At 37.6% G+C, this 12,926-nt stretch overlaps 1 protein-coding gene and 1 pseudogene across 8 annotated transcripts in view; one reads left to right on the top strand and one right to left on the bottom strand.

Moving 5' to 3' along the window:
• Positions 1 to 12,926, bottom strand: part of PTK2 (protein tyrosine kinase 2) — a 439,876-nt gene that overhangs the window by 407,951 nt on the left and 18,999 nt on the right. The gene's annotated exons all lie outside the window — the stretch shown is intronic.
• Positions 3,918 to 5,867, top strand: LOC138156089 (interleukin enhancer-binding factor 2 pseudogene; annotated as a pseudogene).

Genomic DNA, 12,926 nt, shown 5'->3' with positions numbered 1-12,926 from the left:
GGCTAAAACTCCAGATTTCAAAAGAAAAATTCCCAATAAAGCCCAGAGCAGAATCAACAAAGAGGACACTAAAACAGAAAAACAAATTCCTCAAAAATCTTAACAAATATTATAGGAAAAAGGAACATGACCCAATGCCTCAAGAAACACATAATCCTATGGATTTCCAAGAGAGAACAGAACAAAATCCCCTCCATAACATGTAGTATATTTCACCATGAATCCCCTGAAATTGTGAATGGTTACCATTACTGTACTGTGCAAATTATCTTCCTAGTTCTAAGTTTGTTCTTCATCAGTTTGTAAAAGTCCTCAAAATTGCTTATTTTTAAAAATGTCCTTATTTGGAGGCAGTGAGGTAGAGCAGTGAATAGAGCATGGGACCTGTAGTCAAGAAGACCCAATTTTAAATCTGTCCTCAGACATATATTAGTTGTATGACCCTAAGCAAGTTACTTAGTCTCTGCCTGCATCAATTTCCTCAACTGTAAAATGGGGAAAATAAGTACTTCCAAGGATTGTTAAGAAGATCAAATGAGATAATGTTTGTAGAAGGTTTAACAGTGCCTGGCATATGGTAAACACTACTTAAATGCTAACTTTTGTTATTATTATTTTTATAATATTGATATCATTGTAAAAATTGTTCTTCTGGTTCTGCTTTATTTCACTCTGTATCAGTTCATAAGTTTTTCCATGTATTTTAAAAACCATCTATTTCCTTATTTCTTAAAACACCATACTCATATACCACACTTTTATTCAGCCATTCTTAAATTTATTCCCTTAGATTTCAGTTGTGTATTTTTGTTTTTTTTTCTGGTGAGTTTTTTTGGGGGGAAGTCACACCAAAAAAAATCTGAGATAAATATTTTTGTATATATAGGACCATTTTCTTATTTCTTAGCTCTATTTTGGGTATAAACCTAACATAAATTCTATGCAACCCAAAGTAAATGACCTTGAAGACACAATGCACAGAAAAAATTACTAATCAAAAAACCTGACTGCCATCAGGCAAGAAATAATACAAGAAAATCCCAAATTTCTAAGTACAGAAAACAAAACACCAATTAAAAAAATCAAAATATACCTTCCAGGGCAAAAAAAAAAATCACGCTTCAACCTCCAAGATACAGTCAGCTAGTTAGTAAAAAAGCATTTAAGTGTTGATCTGCAGGCACTGTGCTAAACTAAGTTCTGGGGATACAAAGGTATCCTGCTGTAAAGGATCTCACATCCTAATGGTGGAGACAACATTTAAACAACTATCTACATACAAGATACACAAAGAATAAACTGGAGGCAATCTTACGGGGAAAGCACTGGCATTAAGCAGGAATCCAGGAAAGGCTTCTTGCAGGTGAAAGTGCAACAAACACTATGGAATGCTTTTTTTTTACTGCTAAAGTTCTGAATAAACATGTTCTTAGGCTTTATTTTCTACTTCAAAATATAAACTATTACCAGTTTGATATAAGTTCATTTTAAATCATATAAAATATGAATAGCTTCTCTACAGTAGTTGTTGGAACAGGCAGAAAGTCTGTTTATTTAATCTAATGTACTATAGCAAAAAAGACAGGTTTTTAATGAGTTGCTTGAAAAAGAAAAAAATGAACACCAGAATCAAGGACTGTCCAACTAAGCATAGGCTCTCTGAGTTGCAATATAATTCCATTACACTTTCTCATGAGTCTTTGTAACATATTCAGAGCACAGAGGGTGCAACTTTGGACCTCCCATGGCAATGGTAGCAGCAACAGCAGAAAACCCAGGAGTGGAATAGAGGAGACTTCTTCTATTCTATGTCTCATCTTCCTACTCTTAACTACATTTAAAGAAACCTCTTTGTAAACAATGTTTAGAGACAGACAATTTGGAAAAGTGTATCTGGCCATCTCTCACTTTACTCCCTTCCATGCAATGTAAAATCCAGCACTTTTGAGCTGCCTGTTGTCTCTTGCATATGACCCTTGGTCTTCCAAATCTTGTGCCTTTGCACTGGCTGTCTGCCATACCTGGATGCCATCAACAAGCATTTATTAAGCACCCACTATGTGTCAGGCTGCACATGTTACAGCTTCCTAGAGCCATAGGTGAGAGCTGAGTGAGAGGTGAACACCAAAGATAGATGCACAGCCCTGAAAGGGGCTCGGCAAGCCCTCACACCAGAGGTGCTCCCCAAACATTTCATATACCCCATTGTAAGGGTTATGGGATTTAAAGATCTCCCATGCCCCATGGACGTGCTGACATAGCAGAGCAAGAGAAAGTGAAAAGCCGAGCTAACGGTCCTGCGGTTGGCAGTTGGTGGCGGTTGCCTTTTTTTTTTTTTTTTGAGTTGGGACTCCTGCTGAGGACTGCCAGGGGCCGGAGCTGCTGGGAGTGTGCTTCCAGGACGCTGGGTGGTTGTTGTGAGTGGGGAGAGGAGGACCTTTGCCTGAGGTAGCCTGTTCTGTTTTAAAGGCTTGAAAATGTGGGTGCTTTCTACTTTATCTACCTGTGCCAATGTCATAACTACTCTGATGGCTTTCACTTTCTGGTTTTGGGACTCAGTCTTTTGGTATCTTAATAAATTTTCTAGTTTATTTCTCCAAATGGTAAACCTGACGTATTTTGTGATGGATAATTATATCAGCATATTTGTAATCTCTATAGGCATTGTGAATATGGCATTGCTGATACACCCATCTATCTTTGGTGTCTACCTGCACCCAACTCTCACCTGTGAATCCAAGAAGCTGTGGTATGCACAGTGGCCACACCCTGGTAAAACCATACTAGCAGACAGGCTAAACAAATATGAGAGTAACCAAAAGGCCTCAAACCCATCGGTGAGAGTTAGGGGGATGTCTACCTCAAGCATGTGAAGACTTCCCGCAGCAGAATGGGTAGATGAAAACAATTTGTTCCAAAGCTATGAAGGCAACTAAAGAAGACACCAAGACACTGTCAGACATCAAAGACACTAAGATCATGCACTACATCTCAGACCATCACCAGTCATCTTGACTTCTGTCCCACCATTGGACTTTTATGACTCCAGAAGACAGAGTGAGGCTGATGACTTAATGCAACTCTGCCTCACTTAAATTCAATTCACATGCAAGTCATTATCCAACATCCTTTATTTTACCCCAACATCATGATATCATTGGTCCTGTTCAAAAACATAGGAAGAACATGTGCCAGGCTCTATACGAAGTGCTACAGACACAAAGACAACCAAAAAACATGCAGACAGTCCCTGCACTCAAGGAGCTTTCCTCCTGATCAGAAAGGCAGACATAGATTCATATAAAATATAAATTAAAAAGAGCAGAATATAACCATTGAAAGGAAAGCTGAAGTAACTTAGTGGACTGAAAGGGCCTTCAGCAAAAGGCAGCACTATAGCTTTGTCTTGAAAGACACCAGAATGTTAAGAGAAAGAGTCTAGGCGGTATCCAGGTATGGCAGACAGCCAGTACAAAGGCTCCAGAGCTGTGGGATCAAGGGTCATATGCAAGCACTCAAAAGTGCTGGATCTTAACATTGCATGGAAGGGAGTAAAGTGAAAGAAGATTGGAAAGATAGGAAGAGGACAGTTAGTAAAGAGCTTTAACCTCTGAAAAGAGAATGAATTTAAGTGGGAAAGTGATTTGAGGCAGTAGGGAGACCAATTAAAAGGCTATTATTAAAAGCCAAGAATGCAAGCATAATCAGTTTCTAAATGATTTTTCTTGGATTCTGTATTTTTAATATTCTGCCAATTTATCTGTATATTTAAAATGTTTATCATACTTTGTTGTCATTAGTAGAGGAATAAAATCAATGTATTATAATCTGACTGTCCAGAAATTGTGAGGGAGGATCCTCTTCACATTTTTTTCATGCTACCTGATTAAACCTATTTTTTTTTTTTTTGATTGACTATTCAGGACAAAACAGAGTTACAGGAAAAGCTAGAGCAATTGAAAAGTCATCTATGCTAATCAGTCAAGAAATGAGCCTCAGGGAAACTAGCTTCCCTAAATAAGTTCAATTCACCAGGCACAAAATAGGTTTCCACAGAGCAAGTCATTAAAAGCTAATGTCAATTACACTTTATTTTTTTTTTCAGGGGAGGGGGGACCTTGGTGGGAAGGGAGGATTTAATAAACTGGGAGATCAAGGAATGCCCCAGCTTTTCATCTACTCAATTTATATTTGCTACTTCAGAAAATAATCTAGGCGGCTGGCAGGGCCTCCATTGTTCAAGACTGTGGGAACCACGAGGGGTGATAGAGACCGTGGTCGTGGAGGGCGCTTTGACTCCAGGGGAGGACCAGGAGGAGGGTTCAGGCCATTTGTGCTACACATCCCATTGGATTTCTATGTGTGTGAAATGGCCTTCCCCCGAGTCAAACCTGCACCTGATGAAACCACTTTCAGTGAAGCGTTGATAAAGAGGAATCAGAACCTTGCTCCTAACTCTGCTGAATAGGCATCCATCCTTTCTCTGGTAACAAAAATCAACAATGTGATTGACAACCTGATTGTGGCTCCAGGAACCTTTGAGGTACAAATTGAAGAGGTCAGGCAAGTGGGATCTTACAAGAAAGGGACAAAGACCACAGGGCATAATGTGGCTGATCTGGTAGTGATGCTGAAGATCCTGCCAACATTGGAAGCAGTTGCAGCCTTGGGGAACAGAGTGGTGGAAAGTCTTAGAGCACAGGATCCTGCAGAAGTTTTGACTATGCTGACCAATGAAACTGGCTTTGAGATCAGCTCTGCTGATGCCACAGTGAAGATTCTCATTACAACAGTACCACCTAATCTTCGAAAGCTGAACCCAGAACTACATTTAGACATCAAGGTTCTACAGAGTGCTTTGGCAGCCATTCGGCATGCTCTTTGGTTTGAAGAGAATGCTTCTCAGTCCAGGGTGAAAGTTCTCATCTGTCTATTGAAGGACTTGAGGATTCGGTTCCCTGGCTTTGAACCTCTCACATCTTGGATCCTTAACCTTTTGGAACACTATGCTGTGATGAACAACCCTACCAGACAGCCCTTGGCCCTCAATGTGGCTTACAGGCGATGCCTTCAGATTCTGGCTGCTGGGTTGTTTCTTCCTGGTTCAGTAGGATTACTGACCCCTGTGAAAGTGGTAATTTCCGGGTACATACAGTCATGACCCTGGAACAACAGGATATGGTATGCTATACAGCTCAGACATTGGTTCGGATCCTGTCACACGGAGGATATAGGAAGATCCTTGTCCAGGAGGGTGATGCCAGTTATCTCGCCTCAGAAATGTCTACCTGGGATGGGGTAATAGTGACACCTTCTGAAAAAGCTTATGAAAAGCCTCCAGAAAAGAAGGAAGGTGAGGAAGAAAAGGGGAATGCATATGAGCCACCTCAAGGAGAAGAAGAGGAGAGCATGGAGACCCAAGAATGATCCTTTCTGGTTCTTTCTTGGCTGCCAAAGGCAACAGGCATCCTTTGTGGAGCTTGGGTGGTGGCATGTGTGAAGGTGAGGGCATCATGGGAAGAAAAAATAAGGCTGAAAATACTCTGGAAGCTGTGGAGAAAGAAGCATTGTCTTGTAGGTGATTTGATGCTCCCTTGACTCAGCTACAGGAATCTGACATTTGTGGCCTGTGCCACAAAGGGAAGGGAAGGTATCAGCCTTCCTGTGCTTTGTTCTTTTATAGATTTACACACACCCCTAATCTTTCCACAGAACAACCCACTCTGGAAACCCTACTAAGGCCAAAACCTCCTAGAATTTTTTTTTTGTTGAAATTATTGTGAACTGTTAGTGTCTCAAAGGTTTTTTTTTTTTATTTAGAAACTATTAAAAGTGTTTCCTTCTATAAAAAAAAAGAAAGAAAATAATCTAACACTTACTATAACATATCTTTGTGGATAAAATGGAGCGATAGAGACTAGATGATAATGCAGTGAGTCAACTAGTTCTGACTATCCCTCACCCCTGCCCCAATCAGTAAGTTGGTCAATAAGTATTTATTAAGTGCTTACTATATGCCAAGAACTGTGCTAAACCCCGGTGTTACAAAGGAAGACAAAAAATACAGTCCCCAACCTATAGGAGCTCACATTCTATTGAGGAAGACATGTGTAAATAACCAAGTATACAGAAGAGAGACATGAAGTAGATGGAAGGCAATTTCCAAGGGAAAAAGAAGTAATAGGTGGAGAGCACAAGCCTGGAGGAAGTTCATAGCAGTTCCATCCTAAATAGTGTTCTGTTTAACATTTTTGCCAGTGACTTAGATGAAAACAATGTTTGTAATTCCAAACTCACAGAGTTATTGTGAGACTCAAGTAAGTAAGGGGAAAGATGGTAAACCTCAGAGTACTATGTAAATATGTTTTCGTTATAGTTATGCTTATCAAGCTTTCAATAACCAAGCCAGAAAGGCTAGCTAATATGTTGGATGACAAATTTAGAATCCAAAAAGATCTCACTTTAAGAACAGGCAAGCTAAAGCTAACAGATGTTTTGTTTGTTTTAGCTTTTACAAAGGGATATTTATTCTAAAGATCTACAGCAAGAATACATGTACAAACACTTTCTTTAGCACCTATGGCCATAATTTCTCATGCCACCTCAGTTTCTGGGGATGGAGGAAGGGGAAAAGTTCCAAAAAAGCATTGGTGCCCCCAAGTTCTAGTCCAAAAAGTGCAGTACTAGCTTTAGCTGGGCTATTCACAACAGAATTCTTCAGGGCAACTGTTGAACTGACTGCAATACCAACCTGAATTCCTGGCCTACTAGATCCCCATGGCTTGGAGGCCAAATCAGACTCCATTCCCTGTGCCTAGATCAGAAAAGAACTTCTTGGGGCCATATGGTCAAAGGCTAGAAAGGAAGTAGCCCACAGACCTTCCCCCTTACTAAAATGAGTGAAGGAGTCCTTGACCCTCAGAAGCTAATGCAGTAAAAGCCCGAAGCTAATAATTTTTAAAGGATAAAAGTAAAGTCCTGCACTGGGGTTCAAAAAATCAAATATTAAATAAGTACAAGGTTGGGAGAGACAAAGTAACTTCAAAGCAGAGCCTTGAAGTTCTAGTATATTTTATGAGTTAAAGATTAAAATAAGCAAACAAGGGGGCGGCTAGATGGTGCAGTGAGTAAAGCCCCGGAGTCAGGAGGACAGGAGTTTGGTTCCGCCTCAGACACTTAACACCCACACAAAAAAACTGGCCGTGTAACCTTGGGCAAGTTTCTTAACCCTAACTGCCCCCCAAAAGGCAAAAAAAAAAAAAAGCAAACAATATGACATTCAAATGCATCTGTGACTTCATCAATGTGAGGTCCCCTACAAGCTACCCATACCTAAGACAAATTTAAGTTCACCCAAGCTTTCCAGAGAAGGCCCACTTAAAATTAGTGCTGAAAGCATTCCTGAATTTCCCCTAGCAGCACTGGGTACTAAGCCCCTGGCTCTCCCTCTACTGTCCCTCTTCCTTGACCCATTACCAGACTAGCTTCTCTTTCAACCATAAGATCCCTTGATGACATGTTTACTCCTGTCCTTCAAAGTTCCTTGCCAGTTAGCTTGCTCCCAACCACTATAAACCTTTTAACTGTGTGACAGTCACTTAATTACTGCCATATGCAATGCTGACAGAACATTGTCATTAAAAAGGTAGATTTTGGTCTTCATGGAAAGATTGCTATCATCCCTAAGTGTTCTACACTCATGTGCATGAACTCTAAGCTTCTCTCATTTGATCATAATCTTTTATCATTCTATTTCCCTTTGTGTTAAGACTTCTAACCCCATCCTTCATCTTCTCCATGACCTCCATATCTTTAGTTCTTTCCCAAGCCATCAACTCAAGGCAGCTGATGGAACAGTACATAGATAATTTTTTTTCTCTCTAGTTAAGTTCCTACCCTTTGTTTCAATTCTTTAAGTCAGACTCTATCCAAACTGCACAGTAGCTTTTTTTTTTTAAAGAGGCTTTGATATAGAAACTTGTAGGTTTCATAGTCCATAGGATCCTAGATCCAAAACTGGCAAGGACCTTAACAGGTCAATCTAACACAAGTGTCTCATTTTAAAGATGAGGAAAGTGAAGATCAAAGAATTTAAGTTACTTGCCTAAGGTCACACAAGTAGTAAGTAAGAGATTCAGGACAATAAGTAAAGTCCTGTGATTCCTTCTCAAAAAAAAACGTAGAAGATCAGGGAATATTGTTAAGTACTTTTCTAGAATATGTAGTCCAATTTTGTGATGTATAATTTTAAGGCAATCATCCAGTCAAGTTTTCAAGATAAGGAACTAATATTCATCAGGTGCAGTGCCCAAGGTTAAATAGCTAGTCTGTAGTAGTGATAAGGTGTAATGCAATATTCTTTCTATCACACTGTGAGTCTGTGGTGTCCTTTCTTTTATTCTGAACTTAATAAAGACCAAGTAAAAGGAGCATTTTAATACATATGGTAGAAAAGAAAAAGAGGATATTACAAGAAAACTGTAGAACTCTTATGTTTTTCTTTTTCAGTATATACTAAGTTTAACTTGTTTCTTTGAAAGCTGTCCTACTTGTCTCTGTTTCTTTCTGGTACTCCTGTTTTCTTCTAGGAATTTTTTAAATGATGCTTTGATAAAACACTTTTCTTCCTTTGGGGGGAAAATGGGCGACTATCTCTATCCTCCCTCAACCACCTTGACCTTTCCATAAGAAAAAAGAGGGGTGGCTAGGTGGCACAGTGAATAGAACACCAGCCCTGGAGTCAGGAGGACCTGAGTTCAAATATGACCTCAGACACTTAACACTTACTAGCCATGTGACCTTGGGCAAGTCACTTAACCCCAATTGTCCTGCCTTCCCTCCTCCAAAAAAAAGAAAAGAAAACTCCTTTTCACACACGCATAGTCAAGTAAAACACATTCTTATGATGGCTATGTCTGAATACATATGTACATATATACACATATACATACACACATATGTGTGTATACATATACATATACACATATGTGTGTATACATATACATATATCTACATATGTGTGTATATCTCATTCTGCCTGTTGAGCCCATCATTTATCCATCAAGAGGTAGGTAACATAATTCATGGAATTATAACTAGTTACTGAACTGATCAGTTATTCAGTCTTTTAAAATTATTTTTCTTCAAAATGGCATTATCATTACATAAAATCATTCTTCTGGTTCCATTCACTTCACTCAATATCAAATCATGGAGGTCTTCCCAGGTTTCTCTGAAACCATCTATTTCATCACTTTTTACCATGTAATAACATTCCATTACATTCTTATACCAAAATTTCTTTAGTCATTCTCCCAAAGATGGACAGCTCCTTAGTCTCTAGTTCTTTGACACTACAGATATTGCTGCTAGAAACATTTTTTGTACATACTAGGTTATTTCTTTCTCACTTTGTCTCTTTGGAATATAGTCTAGTAATGGCATCACTGGGGCATGGGATATGTAACATTTAGCAATTTGGGGGTCATAGTTCCAAAATGCTTTCTAGAATAGCTGGACCAATTCAGAGAGCCACTAACAGCTGCATTCATGTGCATGTTTTCCCACATCCCCTGCCATCCCCTGTAATTTTTCTTTTTTTTTTTTTTTTGGCCATCTTTGCCAATCTAATGTGTGAAGTTATTCTGTAATTCTAAAATTAGATTAAATTTTGGAAATATTAAAAAATCAGTACCTGTTCATTTAATCTAAGGACCTATAATATCATTGGTTTGTTCATGCCACATAGTTATTAAGTGGAAAGGGTAGGATTTGAACAAAGGTTTTCTTGACTCCAAGTTCAGCCCTAAATTCATTATGTCTCCCAAGGACCTATTAATTTTACCTAGAAGATTCTAAGAGTTGATTTAAAAAATCACTGCCAAACAGACTTAAGGGCTTTAAATAGCAGAAAGAGACCAAGTTCCATATTTACACAGTCATAGCATAATGAGGACAGTGATACTTGAAGTCACAACCTTTATTTTAACCTGTTTCTCCATCTGTAAAATGGGGATAATAACAGCACCTTCCTCCCAGTACAGTCATGAAAATCAAATGAGGTATTTGTAAAGTGCTTTGCAACTCTTAAGATGTTGTATAAATACTATTAGAATTAATTTAATTTTGTAAATCAGTGAGTTTGGAAAATTACTTTCTCTAAGTCTTTAAAAATACTATGCAAAAAAATCCTAATGATTGGCAAATTCTTTCAAAATTCAAAGAGCAATTAAAACAATGCTTCAAAAAAACCTATTCTAAATAACTGAGAATGAAAACACTCTACTAAAATTCCTCTTACAAGACAAATAAGAGGGCTAATACCTAAACCAGGGGAAGATAAAGCAAAGAAAATTATAGAACAATATCACTTATCACTATCAATGCAAAAAAATTTAAATAAAATCCAAGCAAAAAAGACTACAGTGATATACCCCAAAAATAATTTACTATGACCAAGTTACATGTATACCAATACAAAAATTAGGAAAACAATTAAATTGTAATTAATGATGTTAAAAATAAAAAACAAAATCACATCATTTTTATCAACATATAAAGAAAATATATTTGATAAATTACTATACTCATTTATGCTTAAAAACTCTAAAAACCATAAGCAGAGAAGGATTATTTTAGTAGGATTAAAACAATAATAAAGCAATAACATACTATGTTCCCCCCTATTACTTGATAGTTCTAAAAATATCAGAGGTAGAGATAAGACAAGAAAAGGCATAAATACCAGCAGAAAAAAGGAGACAAAATTATTCTTATTGTCAGATGGCATGATAATTTACTTAGAAAACCTCAAGGAAGCAGCAAAGAAACAAAGATAATTATTAACTTCTGTAAAGTAGCAGGATACAAGATGAATCCACAAAAAGCATCAATATTTTTAGGAAACTGTAATTATTATGACTATACTAGGCCTCAGAAAAGAGTTAAGAAAATTTATCCCTCTTGTCATTTAAAATACTAAGAAATATGTATAGAGAATATTTTATATACTGTACTTCCAGATCAAGTACATGTGGTTAAGTTTTGTTACACTGATTTTATTCTTTCTTTTTTACTCTTTGTTAAAAATGGATCTGGGGATGGGAGGACTTGGGCAGCTAGGTGGCACAGTAGACAGAGCACTAGGCCTGGAGTCAGGAAGACCTGAGATCAAATCTGGCTAAAGACTCTTACTAGCTATGAGGCCCTTGGCAAATCAGGGTAAACCCTGTTTGTCTCAGTTTCTTCATCTATAAAATAATGAGGAGAAGGAAAATGGAGAAGGAAATGGCAAAAGCACTCCAGTTATCTTTGCCAAGAAAACCCCAAATGGGGGGAACAAAGACTTAGACACAACTGCAACAACTAAACAACAGCAATGAAAGGGGAGGGTTATTAAGAAATAAATGTGATGTAAAAACAAAAGACATCAATAAAATTACATAAAATTTTAAAACTAAAATTAATAATTATAATAACGGAAATACTTTGACACCTACAGGCTGTATGATTGTAGATAAGTCACTTTTCTCAGTGACCCTAGACAAACCTCTAAAACCATTCAAATGCAAAGCTGGTGTAGCTCTATATTGATAGAAGAGGAATTTCCTAAAACAATGAATTAAATTTCTCAGTTCCTACTGAGCTTCAGGTCTAAAAAAGGAATAATTACTCTTCAGTCCAGGACAGTCAGCATGTAGCTCTGCAAGTAGGCAGGGAAACAGAATAGATTGGTGACTTTCAATATGTATTCTACAAAACCCCAGGATTACATAAAGAACAAATATTCTTTTAAGTAAAATATCGTCATAGTAGTAATTTAATTTCTGTGTAATTCATTACTTGAAAGCTTTATATACCCAAACATTACAGCAGACATATGGGGATTTTGTCATGAAAAACAGAAGGAGTTTAAAATCTTTAAAAGTTTGGAAAACTCTGGGAAAGTCTGGAGTTAAGGTGAATTTCAAGCCACTAGCAAAATACAGGATAATATGAGGTAGTGGGGAAAAAAACCCACTGTATTAAAAGTCATACTAGAACTAAAAGTTCTAGTCCTAGTTAGAAAAGGCAGGGATGCAATCTCAAGAGATTAATATGAAATATATTTTAAAAGGGGGAGGAACTATCAGCTGGGCATGGGTCTGAGACAAGTTTTGAAATGGTCCTGCTGACTCAATGCACTACTGCATACTACTATAATTTGTTTTCATTTCAACACCTATGGAATAATAATGGAAGTCAATGGAGAAATGTTATTACAGTCAACTTCAAGAACACATTTAATCTGTAAAGCAGTTCTCAAAAAGTTGTTCTGAGGACCTACCTTAATCTTTATCTCATGTTCTGCTATCAACAGTGGTACTAACACTGCTAGCTGAGAAATCCCAGCAAGACAAAGTGAGCAGGGGGCATTTTAATCTCCACAGCATTCTACTATATAGGATCAGAGGATAACGGATTTACTGTTGGAAGGGTCCTTGGAAGCCATCAAAATCCAATTCCCTCATTTTACACATGAGAGAACCTAGACACAACAAGGTTAATAACAGACTTTCCATGGATAACATAAGTGGTAAAATCTGAAAGGGGATTTGAACTTGGGTCTTCCAAACACTCCCTTCCTAGTCTTCCAGAAGCAGCTACAAGGTGATATCAACTTCATACCTTTACTGCAGATTAGGTGAGGCCCTTAAATTAGAGGTTTAACACCTGGCTCAAGGAAATAGGGGAGGAAAAGGAGGAACTAGTTTATAAAACAAAAGAGCAACCAAAAAAAAAAAAAAAAGCTTGAAAGGAAAAGATGTGAAGTTGCTTTACTAATTATTTTATTAATCCTTTTACCCCTATCCTCCTACCAATTTCCTAGAGAATGTGGTAAAGAAATAAGTTAGAGAAAGCACATTCCATAGCAAAAAAAATCCCCT

This window comes from Petaurus breviceps, unplaced genomic scaffold (assembly GCF_028583685.1).
Source record: "Petaurus breviceps papuanus isolate PSGF00001 unplaced genomic scaffold, PetGlider_PUasm1.0 98, whole genome shotgun sequence".
Lineage (NCBI taxonomy): Eukaryota > Metazoa > Chordata > Mammalia > Diprotodontia > Petauridae > Petaurus > Petaurus breviceps.
The sequence above is the reverse complement of the archived record's forward strand: the minus strand, read 5'-3'. Positions and strand labels throughout refer to the sequence as shown.